The 17975-nt window shown below is 38.8% G+C and overlaps 2 protein-coding genes across 6 annotated transcripts in view; one reads left to right on the forward strand and one right to left on the reverse strand.

Moving 5' to 3' along the window:
• ARHGAP6 (Rho GTPase activating protein 6) overlaps nucleotides 1-17975 on the forward strand; it is a 511541-nt gene that overhangs the window by 318402 nt on the left and 175164 nt on the right. The gene's annotated exons all lie outside the window — the stretch shown is intronic.
• The window catches only part of AMELX (amelogenin X-linked), a 136195-nt gene that overhangs the window by 79657 nt on the left and 38563 nt on the right, over nucleotides 1-17975 (reverse strand). The gene's annotated exons all lie outside the window — the stretch shown is intronic.

The following is a 17975-nucleotide window of genomic DNA, read 5'->3' on the forward strand; positions in this document are numbered from 1 at the left end:
AATGTAGTAGTAGTAGTAGTCGCTCAGTCATGTCTGACTCTTTGAGATCCCATGGACTGTAGCCTGTGGGAACTTGTAAATGAATAACAAATTTAAATATAAATCAACAAATGTATATGAAATCCTACTGGATTCCTAGGAGGTCTCTCGGTATTTATGAACCACACTTCTCTTTTCTAGGATTCTGTTTTGGGACACAGTCATAAATGCAAAAGGAAGATTTCAGCACCTAATGACATTTATCCTTATAATATTGGGCCCCTTCAGCCCCTCCCAAGCATTGAAAAACGATCTGGAGTTGAAATTGCTGAGACATGGAAAACTTTTCTTCCAGAAGGGTTTTTTTTTTAAGTAAAAATTAATACTTTAAGATTATGAGTATAGAATTATAACACAGACAATTCATCATACTTAATAAGCCTCTCTAGATCAATCTAGATTATCTCTAAAAGGTCTATTTCACCCAGTCCGATAATTACATACTTGGGAAAGTAAAATGAAGTGTATAGGGTTTTCAGAGTGGCAGGTCTATTTGAAATCATTCTAACTCAGTTGTTTATTGTGTAGGAAAGGGAACTGGAGACCAGAGGAATTAAGGGACTTGAGTAAGGCTGCTGTAGTGAGGGCAGAGCTAGGAGTGTGATGAGAAACAGTGAGAATGTCTGTCACCTGTTAAAGGCCTTCAATTTCCTGGGTTTACTTCCATTTTTTCATTTAACTCTCACAACAGTTTTGCAAGGCATGGATCATATTCCAGTTTTTAAAATGATAAAACTGAAACATGGGAGGTTCTCTAACTGCTCAAAGTCAATAGGCATTAGGAGGCAGAGCAAAAATTCAAATGCACACCCCCTGATTCTGAGGGTCTGGTATCTCCTGCCTTGAGCTGTTTTCCACTGTACCAGGGTGGCTCCCTGGCTTCAGTATATAGCCTAAAATCCAAGCAGCATTCCGTTTTTCTACATGTTTACAGGCATCACTCATCTTTTTGAGCTTCACTTTATCATGCTTCATAGATAATGCTTTTTTTTATAAATTGAAGTTTGCGGCAACCCTGTGACAGGCAGGTCTATCTACACCATTTTTTTTTCAACGTCATTTGCTTACTTTGTGTCCCTGTGTCACAGGTAATTCTCACAATAATTCCAACGTTTTCATTATTTTTATATTTGTGATGGTAGTCTGTGATCAGTGACCCTTGATGTTACTATTAATACTAAAACCTGCTGAAGGCTCGGGTGATGGTTAGTATTTTTTAGCAATATTTTAAAATAAAGATACGTACATTTTAAGATGTTATGTTATTGCATACTTAATGTTGTTGTTCAGTTGCTCAGTTGTGTCCATCTCTTTGTGACCCCATGGACTGCAGCACGCCAGGCTTCCCTATCCTTCACCATCTCCTGGAGTTTGCTCAAACTCATGTCCGTTGAGTTGATAATGCCATCTAACCATCTCATCCTCTGTTGCCCCCTTCTCTTCCTGCCCTCATTCTTTCCCATTATCAGGGTCTTTTCCAATGAGTCAGTTCTTCATATCAGGTGGCCAAAGTATTGGAGCTTCAGCTTCAGCATTAGTCCTTCCAATGAATATTCAGGGTTGATTTCCTTTAGGATGAACTGGTTTGATCTTGCTGTCCAAAGGACTCTCAAGAGTCTTCTCCAGCACCACAGTTCAAAAGCATCAATTCTTTGGCACTCAGCTCTCTTTATGGTCCAACTTTCACATCTGTATATGACTAATGGAAAAATCATAGCTTTGACTATTCGGCCAAGTGATGTCTCTGCTTTTTAATACACTGTTTAGGTTTGCCATACCTTTGCTTCCAATGAGCAAGCATCTTTAAATTTCACGGTTGCAGTCACTCTCTGCAGTGATTTTGGAGCCCAAGAAAATAAAGTCTGTCACTGTTTCCATCTTTTCCCCCATCTATTTGCCAGGGGATAGCCAATAAATAGACAGCAGAAAATAAAGTAAGTGAGATGGTAGTTAAGTGTTGAAGAAGAAAAAAGACATAAAGGAAAAAAATCAAGGAAAGGAGACACTAGAAAGATGGGATGGGAGTTATTAAAAAAGGGCTTTGCTGTGAGTATGTATTTGGAGAGTGTTATTGCATTATTGGTCCAGTGAAAGAAGCTGGAAGGTGTCTATTTTTTCAGCAGTTTCCTTTCCAAAACCATAATATTCCATTCTCTACCAGTGGTAAAAGGCTTATTCTAACTCCATCTCCATCTTCATGATACATCTTCCCATCTGCCCTTTGTGGGAACCATTGTTATCTCCATAGTATCAAAAAAAGGAAACAGGGGTCAAATGAGTTACCCATAAATGGAGAACAAGGCAAGCATAGTGCCTAGGCTACTCTTTCCAAATATCCAATTTACAGGGAAGGAGAATCTCAGAAATGCTAAAATGACTAGCACAGAATTACATGGCAAAGTGCTCATTATTTTATTTATCCAGCAAGATATGGATGGAGTCTGTACAGTGGGCCAGGCTACTGAGATGGATCCAGGAAGCAGTACTCACAGGAGATGTTCTCTGACCTAGGGGCACATACAGGGACCTCTGTACCCTACACAGTGCCAATTTATGCATACTGTGATGGACAGTCTTCTCTCTTTTCCAGAGTCTGAGAAGAACGGTGTTCCCACTTATATTTCCCACTCTGCCTATCTAGTGTGTTATGGATTAAATGAGACTATATCAGCTGGCCTGGGGACCAAAACAACTATGTATACCACTGTTTCCATGGGCAAATGCATTTAGACTTTCAAACATCCAGCCATCTTTACAAACTTTCAGACTGGGGAGTGTCTGAGTAGGAGAATACAAGCAGAGATTGTTTAGCGTCCATCAAGGCAACCTCTGGCTGCCCAACCTCCCAGATATTGACAATTGCCTGGAGTAAACAATATCCTCTTCAGTCCTAAAGATGGCATCAAATGAGATACAAATGAGCAATAATAGCTTCCTCAAAATTTTACGGAAAAGATTTTATTTTCTTCACTCTGAAGGCAAACTGATGGTCACACATATTTAGCTTTAGGGAAAAGGTCTTCAAATGGTAATCTGTGGATTGTGCTTACCAGCCATTCTATAGTTTGTCATAGCTCTCTAGGGCTATGGGAATCTACAAGGAGATTGTAGCTCATTTAATCTGTGTTTATTCCATTATCTATATATAAGACTCACATTTCCATACATGGCAGCAGCCAGCCTAGTACCACGAGTGTGTCTTGAATGGAACAGAATGGAAAGAAATGTTCTCTTGGCCATTGCATATGCTAGCAAGTGTCGTTTTCCCATCTTTCTTCCATAACGTGAATGCCATGGGCATTCCAGTTCCTGTTCTACATGCCTGTCATCATCTGCTTGATTAGAATGATACTGCTGTAGATAATAAGTACTTTGAATTTATATAAGCTTCTTAAGGAATGATGAACTTAGATTGAACTGCAGTGAATGCTTCACTAAAATTCAAAGGAATTATGATTATGGTTGCCTTGGCAACCATAGTTCTGTATTCTCTTTGTTTTATTACTTATCATTTTCCTATATTGAGGTCATTTTGAGGAGATCATTAAGGTCTCATTTTCAGTTTCTGAGGCTTCTGGGAATGATACAATTTTATGTAGCTACAAACGTATCTCCTTTTCTTAAAATTTCCCCAAACACTGGAAAGTCTAGGCATGTGAAATGAACTAAAAATAAGCTATTACTTATGTTGACACATACATGTCATCTTTACTCTCTACTAAGGTAATTATTTATAAGGACTGAAAGACATTGTTACTTTACATTTCTCCTTAGCATGCAAATATGACTTTTCGTTTCTTTCAAAAGTGAAGAATTCTTTGTCAATAAATTTCCATAAATGTTTTTACCTATAACGCAGTTATTAAACTGAAAATAGCTATACAAGAAAAATAGTTTTACTTTAGGAAAGGGCCAGTTTGAGAAACAAACAGTGATATTTTAACAACATATTAAATAATTAATCATCAACACATCCTCCACATTAGTTTTTTTAAAGAGAAAATGTGGTGATTAACACTGTAATCTTTATAATTGGTTTATTGGTATTAAAAGGTAAATATAGTATAAATTGTATATTACCACATGACTACAATATAAAAATCATTGTAAAACATTTTATTTTGTCCAATTATTTTAATCTAAAGGAAAATTCTATATGTTAACATTCTAGGACACAAGTTAGGAAAGTTTTTTGTAAAGGGTCAGATGGTAAATATTTTAGGTTTTGGGGCCACACAGATTTTTATTGCATCTACTCAACTCTGAAATTGTAACTGAAAGCATCCAGAGACACCAAGCTGTATTAAATTAATACCGTATTTATAGAAACAGATGGCAAACTGGATTTGGCCCTCAGGCTGAAGTTTTCCAGGGCTTCCCTAGTGGATCAATAGTAAAGAACCCTCCTTCAATGTTGGAGACCCGGATTCAATCCCTGGGTTGGGAAGATCCCCTGGAGAGGGGAATGGCTATCCACTCCAGTATTCTGGCCTGGAGAATCCCATGAACAGAGGAGCCTGGCGGGCTACAGTCCATGGGGTCGCAAAGAGTCGGACATGACTGAAGTGACTGAGCACACATGCACAGGAGGGTAGAAGCAGACATTTCATGATAGATTGCTTAGTTTAAAAGCTAGTAGAACATTTGACAAAAATAAGCTAATAACATTTTGTTATTACATATAATATGTAATAACATATGTAATATGTATGTACATATAAATATGTAATAACATATTGTTATTCCTTACATGTGGGTCAAGTTCAAAACTGAACTTCAGTGTCAAAGACCTGGTATCCCCTACCCGAATATGCCAGCAATGTAACCTGAGTCAGTAAGATAAATCCCCTTTGCCTTTAGCTGGTTTCTCCGTCCTTGTGGAGTGTCCTTGGTCACCTGACACCAAGTGAAACATACATTTTCAACTTTATTTTCCTTTGGAGTGTTCTCTGGTGCTTTGTCCAAACTAATTTTATCATCCTCTTTTAGGTTTAGGGCTTCTGTGGTGGCTCAGCTGGTAAAAATCCGCCTGAAATGCAGGAGACCTGGGTTCGATCCCTGGGTTGGGAAGATTCCTTGGAGAAGGGAAAGGCTACCCACTCCAGTATTCTGGCCTGGAGAATTACTTGAATTGTATAGTCCATGGGGTCACAAAGAGAAGACAGGACTGAGCGGCTTTCACTTTTAGGTTTAGTCAAATATTTCAAACATAAAGAAAAGTGCAGAAAAAAACAAATATTTGTCCCTCAGTTTTAATAAATTTTAATATTTAATATTGTTTGATTCCGATATTTTAATCTTTTTAAAAAAGAAATAATACATATGAACACAGCCGAAGCCTATACCAGACTTTTAATGTGTATGATTTTTCCACATTCTAACAATTTTTAAAGAGGCGGTTTATTTTTAGATGGATCTGCATTTTTCCTACTTAGTAAAGTGAATTTCTTGAGAGCCAAAAGGATGGAAAGATTAGCGAATTGATTTTAGATGTGCAAATTATCATTGGTACACAGTAGATGAATTTGACCTGTTTTGATACATTTTTCTGTCCATCCAGGACTAAATTAATGCTATGAATTTACTTCCAAGAGAGACTTTGCAAATTCCCTACATCTCTTCCATGTGGTAAATGAGATGTGTGATTAAGAGACAGTGAGTATAAATCATCCTAATTCATAATCAAGGACTGAAGACAGCTTTTCATTTCTATAGTGACTTATTCAAATGTATTATTTTTCTCTGCTGCCCTTGACACACCTAATGCTTTGTGGAACAAATGCTCTCGCATTCTGTCATTCAATCTTTGGAATGTCCCGTGTGGTGGTTGGAACAGATAGTATTGCAGTCATCTCCTGGGTGAGGAAATTAAGGCACAGTGATGTCACTGCAGTGCTTATGAAGTCTTGGCTGAACCTTAGGACCACTGGGTGAGCTTTGATAAAGGACCTGTGGATCCCTGAGCCTACCCACAGAGATTTGATACAACCAGGCCGGAACGGACCGAAAGTGTTAGTATTTTTAATTGATTCTTCTGTGCAGCCAAGGTTGAGAATTTCTGCTGGACTAGTGGAACTGATCAAAGTTGTTGAACCCTGTGGTTCTCCAATGGGGGCAATTTGTCCACCCCCCACCCGACCAGGGGAACATTTGACAATAAGACACTTGATTGACACATGTTGGTTGAGGATGCTACTGGCTTCTAGTGAGTAGAGAAAGCAGGGATGCTGCCAGAACATCCTACAGCCTCACCTCTCGACATAAAACTCTCCAGCCCTGGGACTTCCCTGGAGGTCCAGCGGTTAAGACTCTGCACTTCCACTGAAGGGGACATGAGTTTGATCCCTGGTGGGAGAACTGAGATCCTGCATGCTGTGCAGTGTGGCCAAAAATAAAAGAATGAGAAAAAAAGAAAAAAACAAACAAAAAATCCCTATCCAGCCCCAAATGCCACTATGTCAGTTGTGCTGAGGTTCAGAAACTCCTACTTAACCTCTAAGTGTTGGACTGAAGTCCCTCTGACTCTAAGCCATTGTTATTTCGTCAGTCCCAAATTGCTAAATTATTCAAATTAGTCATCCTCTTATTATTTCTCTAATAATGCATTTTTATTTTTTTTTTAATTTATTTTTTTTAGTAACATAAATGGTTTACATATTTTATTTTATTTTTTTTTGTTTATTTTTATTTTTATTATTATTATTTTTTTTTCCCAGTGGGTTTTGTCATACATTGATATGAATCAGCCATGGATTTACATGTATTCCCAATCCCGATCCCCCTCCCACCTCCCTCTCCACCCGATTCCTCTGGGTCTTCCCAGTGCACCAGGCCGGAGCACTTGTCTCGTGCATCCCACCTGGGCTGGTGATCTGTTTCACCATAGATAGTATACATGCTGTTCTTTTGAAATATCCCACCCTCACATTCTCCCACAAAGTTCAAAAGTCTGTTCTGTATTTCTGTGTCTCTTTTTCTGTTCTGCATATAGGGTTATCGTTATCACCTTTCTAAATTCCATATACATGTGTCAGTATGCTGTAATGTTCTTTATCTTTCTGGCTTACTTCACTCTGTATAATGGGCTCCAGCTTCATCCATCTCATTAGGACTGGTTCAAATGAATTCTTTTTCATGGCTGAGTAATATTCCAGAATATCCCAGAATATTGGAAATAAAAGCAAAACTAAACAAATGGGACCTAATGAAACTTAAAAGCTTTTGCACTACAAAGGAAACTATAAGTAAGGTGAAAAGACAGCCCTCAGATTGGGAGAAAATAATAGCAAATGAAGAAACAGACAAAGGATTAATCTCAAAAATATACAAGCAACTCCTGCAGCTCAATTCCAGAAAAATAAATGACCCAATCAAAAAACGGGGCAAAGAACTAAACAGACATTTCTCCAAAGAAGACATACAGATGGCTAACAAACACATGAAAAGATGCTCAACATCACTCATTATTAGAGAAATGCAAATCAAAACCACAATGAGGTACCATTACACGCCAGTCAGGATGGCTGCTATCCAAAAGTCTACAAGCAATAAATGCTGGAGAGGGTGTGGAGAAAAGGGAACCCTCTTACACTGTTGGTGGGAATGCAAACTAGTACAGCCGCTATGGAAAACAGTGTGGAGATTTCTTAAAAAACTGGAAATAGAACTGCCATATGACCCAGCAATCCCACTTCTGGGCATACACACTGAGGAAACCAGATCTGAAAGAGACACGTGCACCCCAATGTTCATCGCAGCACTGTTTATAATAGCCAGGACATGGAAGCAACCTAGATGCCCATCAGCAGATGAATGGATAAGGAAGCTGTGGTACATAATAATGCATTTTTAAAGTGACTTTGAACTTTTTCAGGAACTAGGTGGTCTTGTGTCTTAACCTCACTAGAATAGGCAGAAATCCTACTTTTCTCAGAATACCAAAAGTAACACAAAAACAAGCAAATAGCCACAAAGGATACATCAGAAAAAGAAAAGAACTATTTCTCAACCTAAGTATATGTATGATCCCAAATAAAAAATGTGAATTATGTAAAGCAGTAGCTCTCAAAATTGAGCATGCATTGAAATCCCCTGGAAAGCTTGTTAAAATACAGACTGCTGGGCCCCACCCTGAGTGTCTGATTCCCTAGGTCTGGTGTGGTGTTCAAGCACTTGAATTTCTAAATTTCTAACAAGAGCTTCCAGCTGAGACAGACTCTTCTGGACCTGGGAACACACTGAGAATTACAGATGTAAAATGTGTAATAGCTTCTCAAATGCATAACCTCAGGATTATCTATGAAAGCAACAAGTTAATATTCCTAAAAATGCAAGCACTATTTCATCATAGTGTACACATAATTTTAGAATATAATCCATCAATAAGTACAAGAACCTTCCAGTTCCATGATTACAATCAGGACAGACCTATGGAATTAAACCTTTTGCGCCCACTTCTAAGAGCAACAGGAGCTAGCTTCAGTAAGCTTCCTGTCCAGAACAAGTCCAGTGTTAAGAACATTCAGCTGTCCCCCTTATCAGAAATAAAAATTTGACAATACCCTGAGACATTTTAAAATGCATCTAAGGTACATGATGCACATTCTTCAAATTATAAGGAGATGTCTAAATCAAAAATGACTTGAACAGAATTTTCCTAGTTTTGGATACATTAACACATGATTGTAGGATGGTGGATGGATATCTAAAATTTCAGTGAAATTTATTGCCTATATCAAATAACAAATCCTAATTCCTTAATGAATTAGAATATTGACATAGGTGGCTAAATAATCATAGAATTAAACATGGAATCTGAAACCTATTTCAGAAACAAATCAATTATTTTTCCAGTTCATCAGCCCATGACACTCTAAAGATAGCAGCGATAAAGGTTGTGTGGTTTCTGATTTTCATAAACTAGCCTTAAGTTAGATATTACAGCATATTTTGTAGGTGAAAAACCTAAACACTGAAGAAGCAAAGTACACGTCCCTTATTTTCCACAGCAAGAGCTCATAGAAACTAGAATATGCTCTTATCTCTGCCTCTTAGATATTTTCTGAATCCCTTGATAGTGAAGATTTGATCTCTTTCTAGAACCTGGCACACTTCCTAGTACATACCAAGGGATAATTAGGCTTTTACTGAATTTACTCAAGTGGGTTTGTGAGAAGTTCATGCATTTCTGTATTTCATGAATTTTATATTGCATATTTCAGTCCCATTTAAATTCAGGATCCTCACCCAAAAAGTCCAAAATAAGATCCAGTCTATACTGTTCAAAGCACAAACTTTAATTATGAGCTAGGAATTGAGAAAAATAAAGGGAAACTATGGGAGAATTTTCCAACAAGTAAGCACTTCTGTTGTACTGACATTGATGATATATATGGCAGTCAAGAATGATAAGACTTCCAAAGGATAACTAAATAGCCCTGTACTGTAAAATATAAAATTTACACTTCTAAGGGAGCAAATAAAATCTAAGAATTGAAAAAAATATACCTAATAGCATCGTTCTGCTCCAGTGTTTAAGAGCAAACCGAGAAGTTGCTATGGCATTGACTTATGTGAGCATAGCAACAGAGCGAACTCAGTGATTCAGCTTGATAAAAGAGGAAATTATCTCACCATTTCCCTTTCCCTAAATCAGTCAGATATCCAAATATTTCATGTTGAAATGGTATATCCATCAACATGTTCTAATGGATAAAAGTCAATAGTGGGGGTGGGGAGGAAGGTCATAAGACGAAATTTGTATGTCATATGATTACTTTAGAGAATGCAACTCACATCTAAAGAATCTATTAATATCTCTGCATCCTGCTTTCCCCCAATTGAATGGGGTTTGTCAGTGGCTTATATTGGGTAAATATTGGGTGAATATGAGTAATGATTTGGCAAAAAACAACAATTTATCAGCCTGTATAACTTCGTTCTAATGAAAGTTGACTGTGGTATATTTTGAGAAAGAAACATTGTTCGGCCGTGAAACTGTAATTCCCTGTGTGCGACAGCCCTCCAGGGAAGGGATGGATTATGCCAGCATAATATGTGAAGTTTAGTCATTATCACTTGTACCAAGCAGAGGTCAGCCGTGGGTGTATGTGTGGGAGGCACCACTGTGGTGAGCCAATACAAACAGAGCCAGATGTCACAAATAAATGCTGACATTTTATCCCGTTATTATTTTAAATATTATTTTACCACTGTGTTTTTTCTTGTATTGTTTAACCTCCACATCTTTATTTCCCATTTCCTTTCTTTAAACTGATAAATGAGAATAGGGCAAGTATGGTTTGAGTCACTACTTGACCACGAAACGGGGAAGTTAACTGACCCCACAAAAGAGCCCCAAACCTAGGAAACTTGGATTCTTAGGTTTATTCTATTTTGTTTTGTTTTTTTGAAAATACAACAATTATTTATTTATTTATTTATTTATTTTACTTTAAAAAAATTATTTATTTTAATTGGAGGCTAATTACTTTACAATATTGTAGTGGTTTTTGCCATACATTGACATGATTCAGTCATGGGTGTACATGTGTCCCCCATCCTGAACCCTCTTCCCACCTCCCGCCCCATCCCATCCCTCAGGGTCATCCCAGTGCACCAGCCCTAAGCACCCTGTCTCATGCATCCAACCTGGAAGGCAATCCGTTTCATATATGATAATATACATGTCTCAATGCTATTCGCTCAAATCATCCCACCCTCGCCTTCTCCCAGAGTCCAAAAGACTGTTCTATACATCTGTGTCTCTTTTGCTGTCTCGCATACAGGATTATCGTAACCATCTTTCTAAATTCCATATATATGCGTTAGTATACTGTATTGGTGTTTTTCTTTCTGGCTTACTTCACTCTGTATTATAGGCTCCAGTTTCATCCACCTCATTAGAACTGATTCAAATGTTTTCTTTTTAATGGCTGAGTAATATTCCATTGTGAATATGTACCACAGCTTTCTTACCCATTCGTCTGCTGATGGGTATCTAGGTTGCTTCCATGTCCTGGCTATTATAAACAGTGCTGTGATGAACATTGGGGTACATGTGTCTCTTTCAGATCTGGTTTCCTCGGTGTGTATGCCCAGGAGTGGGATTGCTGGGTCATATGGCAGTTCTATTTCCAGTTTTTTAAGGAATCTCCACACTGTTCTCCAGAGTGGCTGTACTAGTTTGCATTCCCACCAACAGTGTAAGAGGGTTCCCTTTTCTCCACACCCTCTCCAGCATTTATTGTTTGTAGACTTTTGGATAGCAGCCATTCTGACTGATGTGAGATGGTACCTCATTGTGGTTTTGATTTACATTTCTCTGATAATGAGTGATGTTGAACATCTTTTCATGTGTTTGTTAGCCATCTGTATGTCTTCTTTGGAGAAATGTCTGTTTAGTTCTTTGGCCCATTTTTTATTTATTCTGGAATGACGGGTTTCAGAAACATATGATTAATTTATTTTTAATTTACATATAGTAAAATTCATCTTTTGGAGGGGTGCAATTCTGAGTTTTGACAAATACATAAACTTGTAAACCATCACTACAATAGGGACCCAGAAGAGTTCTGTCATTCCCCCCACCCCCACAGATTCCCTCCTGCTGCCCCTTCATAGTCAACCCCTCCCTGAACCACCCCAGGACCTGTCATCAAAAATCTGTTGGTGCTCTTCTATTTTAGCTATTTTTTCCTTCTCCATTCGTTCACAGTACAGTCTGTCATGTGCTAGGTTCTGTTTGAGGTTCTGGGGATGAAATAGTGAATAAGATTTACATGGAGCTTTCCATGCAGAAACAAGATAATGAACAAAAGTAAATCTGTAATTCCAATGTGTAGTAAATGCTGTGTAGTAAACAGATCCTGCTTGCTCCTATGACATACCTATGAAAAGCTATGACAAACTTAGACAGCACACTAAAAAACAGAGACATCACTTTGCCAACAAAGGTCTGTATAGTCAAAGCTATGGTTTTCCATTAGTCATGTACAGATGTGAGAGCTGTACCAGAAAGAAGACTGAGCAATGAAGAACGGGTGCCTTTGAAATGTGCTGGGGAAGACTCTTGAGAATTCCTTGGACAGCAAAGTGATCAAACCATTCAATCCTAAAGGAAATCAACCCTGAATATTTATTGGAAGGACTAATGCTGAAGCTGAAGCTCCAATAGTTTGGCTACCTGATGCGAAGAGCTGACTCATTTGAAAAGACCCTGATGCTGGGAAAGATAGAGGGCAGGAAGAGAAGGGGGCAGCAGAGGATGATATGGTTGGATGGCACCATCGACTCAATGGACATGAATTTGAGCAAACTCCAGGAGATAGTGAGGGACAGGGAAGCCTGGCATGCTGCAGTTCACGGGGTCACGAAGAGTCAGACATGACTTAGTGACTGAACAACAATAAGCAGATCCCTATGATAACAAGTATCAGAAGATGGAACCTCATTTTAGACAGAATGTTAGAAAAGGTGGCTCTGAGAAGTTGGCAGTATATCTGAGGACCGAAGTTGAAGAAGGAGCCAGCTATGTGAAATGAGCAAGGGGTGGGGACACATGGGCAATCATTCCATGCGGAAGGAACATTATATGGAAAACGGGGGTCAGCAGTCCCAAGAGTGAGAGAAGGAAGCAATGGCATGAAGTGCTGCAGACAGATAGGCAGGGTCTAGCTATGGTGTATCAACTTCATTCCCTTGCAGCAGGACACCATCAGGTAAGTCTGTACCTGGAGATGATTTGATTGATGTTTTGAGTTCTGTGTAGAAAGTTGTTTGTTATAGAGTGAGAATGGACACAGGGCAGTTACTGGGCCATAGCAACCATCCAGTTGACTGCTGATAGGCAGCAACTGTGGAGATGTAGAAGGGATGGATTTGAAATACATTTTAGAGGTAGAGGGCTTCCCTGGTAGCTCAGCTGGTAAAGAATCCACCTGCAATGTGGGAGACCTGGGTTTGATCCCTGGGTTGGGAAGATCCCCTGGAGAAGGGAAAGGCTACCTACTCCAGTATTCTGGCCTGAAGAATTCTTTGGACTGTATAAGTCCGTGGGGTCTCAAAGAGTTGGACACAACTGAGCAACTTACACTTTTCACTTTCAATCCATATTACAAGTATGAATTCATTCACTTCTATTTATTGAGGGCCCACAATGAGTGCGACTCAGATGAGGAAGTAGGGATATAATGTTAAAGAGGAACCTACAAGACTGGAGGCAAACTGGCAGGAGAGACAGGACTTCATTGAACAGTCTCACACATATGTGTAAAATTAGAGTGACAGTAAGTTTCACAGAGAAAAGGATTCTATGAGAGAGCATAATAAAGAGATCTGACTTAGTCTGAGCAGAGATTGGGTTCTGGAAAGGCTTCTCAGAGCACTGAAGAATGAGGAGTGGGGAGAGGGTATTGGATGAAAGGTCATGTAGTAGAAGAGCAGAAATTTGGGTTCTCAAATGCCAGATACACTGTGATTCCAGTTTAGGAGTCCAAGAGTACATACCAGGAACATGATTTCCACAAGCACTTCAGGTAATCCATTTCCTCCACAAATATTTATTGAGCACGGAAGTAGGCCTGAGACTTTTCCAGGTGCTGAGAATTCAGTAATTCATGTTTAAAGTTTGCTTCTTTCATGGAGCTTATTTCTGACGAATCTGATTCAAGAGATTCACAGACCCTGGGCACGTCTTGAGAAGATTTGATTTAAGTGATGTTGGCCTAGAACAGGGCCATGGAGTGCCACCATTTAGAGCCTGAAAGGAGGAAGAGCAGCAGCAAAGAAGCTCGTGATCAAGTGGCTAATGAAGGAAGAAATGAGGAAAATGGTGCACATAAGCAAAAGTGGGGTCCATGGAGTCACAGAGAGTCAGACACGACTGAGCGACTTTCACTAACAGCGGTGGAGAAAATGGGAAAAACAGAGAGGTAAGGGTAGAGAAAGCATTTGAAAGTGACCTTAGAAACGGTGTAGTGTTTGCAGTAAAATAACATATGTTGGTATCTTATAGAAAAATAAATACACTAATAACAAAACATAAGGAAGTAAATAAAACTGGTTGATTATTATTTCATATCTATATCTATATTTGCCTTTTTGTCTATTTATCTCCATCCTGGTGCATTTTTTTCCTCTAAAAAGAAATACTATTATCATCAGAGGTTGTCAGTAGAAAGATTCTCTGGAGGATCAGACAAGAGGAAGCATTCTCAGGACCCATTAAGGGGCCTGGAGATAGTGGGCTCTAGGACTTGTGTGGAGAACTTGAAAGCTGTCTGTCACCTCTTGAAAGAAAGGACTGTAAGAGGTGAAGTAGACTTAATCTGTGCATGTCCCCCTGGAATCTTACTAACTGACCCAGAGGAATTAGATTGAACAAGCGTGTGGAGAATGTCCAGGGATCATACTTGTTTCCTGTAATGGCAAGAGTGGCCTGCAGAAGCTGTGCATTCTGGGTCACCACTAGAGTCAGCGTTAGTGTTTCCTGGGAACTGGAGAAGGGAAATGAAACCAGACCATGTCTAGATTCCTTCCCAGATCTCTTGAGTTGAATCATTTGAAATTGCCGTTTTTATAGATCCAAAATGGTACAAAAAAATTAACCATTTCATACAGTTCAACCAAAAAGTGTAATTCTGATACTACAGTGCAAAAGTGTGGATGGCAGGAGACCTTCTTGTTGGTTTAAAGATGGATCAGTTGGTGCAAGTATGGGACCATATATTAAAGCCTCTCAGTTTTGTGAGCCAGACCAAAGGCATTCTTGTTCCTGACTCTATTTGAACAGTATATTTGATGAGAGAGTGCCAGCATCATCTATTTATTACCCTTCATACTCAGCGATTATGTGACAAGAAAGGAAAAGACCTTTAAAGCTGGGGTGATTGTCTAGACAGTCCTAAAATAGCTCTTCCCAGGTGCAAAGGAAGCAGTAAAATGCAGACAAAGCATGAGGGTCCTTTGCCAAAAATACAGTGCATTTGAACTTTTGTAAGCTCCCTGTAAATTCTGAAGGAGAAAATCGCCAGAAGACTAAATCTCGATAATTATGATCACTAGTAAAAATGGTATAGTGTTAGCAGAAAAATAACATCTGATTGAGGAATATACCACCCCCTCAAACAGAGGCATGCTCTGCATGCTAAATTACATAGAAATTTTTGAGATAATTATTTGAATAATTTAGAGCTAAAATAGTCCAGGCTAAAATATTTAGCTGACTGAAACACCTGTGCAAGCTTTCATTTAAAATATACAAAGAATTGGTTTCATTTTTCACTTCATAGTGGAGGTCTTGTAATAAAAACAAGATAGTTTATGTAAGTCCCCTGTCAAGTCATATTCTGTAGCATTGGTGCAGCTAATAAGATTGCATTGAATCCAAAATGCATTTTTGTTAAATAAACTGTGGTAGTGGGTCATACTGTAGAATATAATTTGACAATAAAAAAATGAGCTATTGATACATTCAACAACTTGGGTGGATCTCAGGGAACGTATACTGAGTAAAGCCTGTCCTCCCAACAAACTACATGCTATATGATCTCATTTGTGTAACATACTTGAAATGACAAAATTATCTAAATGGAAAACAGATTAGTGGTTGCCAGATTTAAGAAGGTGGTGGATTGAGAGGGAAGTGAGAGTAACATAAAGAGGGTAGCAGGAGGGATCCTCATGACTATGGAATGTTCTGTGTCTCGACTGTTGTGGTAGTCACATAAATCTACACATGTGATAAAATCGCATAGAATGAAATATACATACACCTTTACACCCACAAATGAGTGCAGGTAAAACTGGTTAAGTCTGAATAAAGTCTTTGTATGCTATCAGTGTCAGTTTCCTGGTTGTGATGTTGTATGCAAGATATTACCACTGGAGGAGGCTAGGTAAAGGGTACAAAAAGGCTCTATGTATTATTTCTTCCATCTGAACATGAATCTACAATTGTCTCAAAATAAACCATTTAATTAAAGAATACACTTTTTCAAAACCATTGGCATTGATTCAAACCTTGTTTATTAATGTGGGAAGAAAGGCTCCACCCGATTTGGGGATGGAGGAGCCTTCTGAAATCACCAGTGATACACATACACCGCATGTATATCAGTAGGTAAAGTTTCTGCACTGTGCACAAGGGAATGCGTGTGCTCTTTAGAACATTTTAGTTTGCTGTGTGTGGTTTGCACCCTAAAAATTTACAAATGAAGGTGAATACATGAATACATACATCTCTAAGATTCATCAGCACTCTAAATACAAGAGTAAACCAGGTGTCATTGGGAGGTTCTGTGATGGCAAGTATGAAAAAACGAAAAACCCTAGATAATTGAGTTTATTCAAATTGAGAAGGCCTATTTCTAGGGGATATATCTAAAAGAAGCCTGTTGAAAATAAGGGTAGCAGAAAGACAGTCGCTGAGTGTGAGTGATGCCTCTAGTACTTGCGAGAACCCACTTAGCTAACCCTTTAAAGTCTATTAAAGAAACTGAAATGAATAGATTACAATCAGAAGTAAACAGTTTGGAAATGTTCTTGTCCTTAGGTACTTTACTCTCATTGACTTAGCAATACGCTGAATTTTGTTAGCTGTTTATACATAGCTTCACAGTTGATTTTAAAGTCAGCCATCCTCAGTTATGGCTAATCACTTTATTTGCCCAGGGAAGTCCAATCAACCAATAGTTATCAGTTATCTTCCCCAAGACACTTGGTGAGGCGGAATACCAGGATGAGACCAAAAGTGCTTCCCCATGATGGCTGCAGACCTCCAAATCTAATCAAGTGAAAGAATAACACAGTAAATCAACACCACCTATATTGCATTTGAATTCAAATAGACAGTTTGGTTTGTGGGCCTAACTGCCTTTCCTTTGCAGCTCGCAGAACCCTGTGTTCATCCTACCTGTCTTAAGCAGTTTTACTTGCTTAGTGTTAGCTCATTTATTTTACTTATTTTATTTAACAAGCTCTCTAAACTACTGACCATATGCCAGGCACTATAACAGCATCATAAATATTAGTTCATTTTAATACTCAAAGCAAACCTAGATTGTTTGCATTTTGCAGATGAGGCAGCTGAGGCACAGCAAGTTTAATTCACTTGCCCAAAGTCACATAGCTAGTCAAGTAGGCTGTGCTTTTGGGATTTGCCACCAGATACCAGTCTCTATGATCAAGCCATTAATTCATGTTCAGCTGGAGTCCTAAATCATGCAAAAGAGATGCTCACATCTCAGATGTGACTGTATTCATTCCCTCTGGCTTTATTCCCTCATTCAGTCCTTCATCAAGCATCCTTTAAATGTTCACTGTGTTCAAAGCATTATGATCGGCAATGTAAACACAATATGATTTTGGCTCTCGTGGAATTTACATGTTATACAAGAGATAAGACTTACACATAAGTCTTTAGGAAGAAAAGTCTTTGGGGCAAATGTCCTGACAATGGTCCAGATAAAATGTCTAGGGGAGAGCAGATAAAGCAGTGATGGTTTCCAGTTGGGGAAAGGAAGGGAGGATTATTGAAATCAGTTTGAAAGAGATGTCATTTGAGTGAGTCTCCAGGATAGGCAGTGTTCATACTTGGAAAGAAATTTCATCTTGCTAGTCTATTTGGGCCATATTCCTGAAAAAGTGTATGTGCTATGATTGGAGACTAGGGTAATGGTATGGAGGGGAGAGGAAGGGGGAAGGAACAGACAGTCTAAGGAAAATGGGGCATAGCCTGAGAGGTAGGATGAAACCAGCATGTTTCAGGCCAGGAGGTTGTCCAAAGCCCTGAAGGACTGTCAGTTGTCCTTTCACATACTGGGTAACTCTTGAAAGTTTATAAGCTATGGAATGGCATCAATAAACTTCTGCTGGCAATGAGCAGAAGGGATTAGAGAACAGGAGGCTGCAGGTAGGGAGACTATCCTAACACATGA

Source organism: Dama dama, chromosome X (assembly GCF_033118175.1).
Source record: "Dama dama isolate Ldn47 chromosome X, ASM3311817v1, whole genome shotgun sequence".
In the NCBI taxonomy this organism is placed as follows: Eukaryota; Metazoa; Chordata; class Mammalia; order Artiodactyla; family Cervidae; genus Dama; species Dama dama.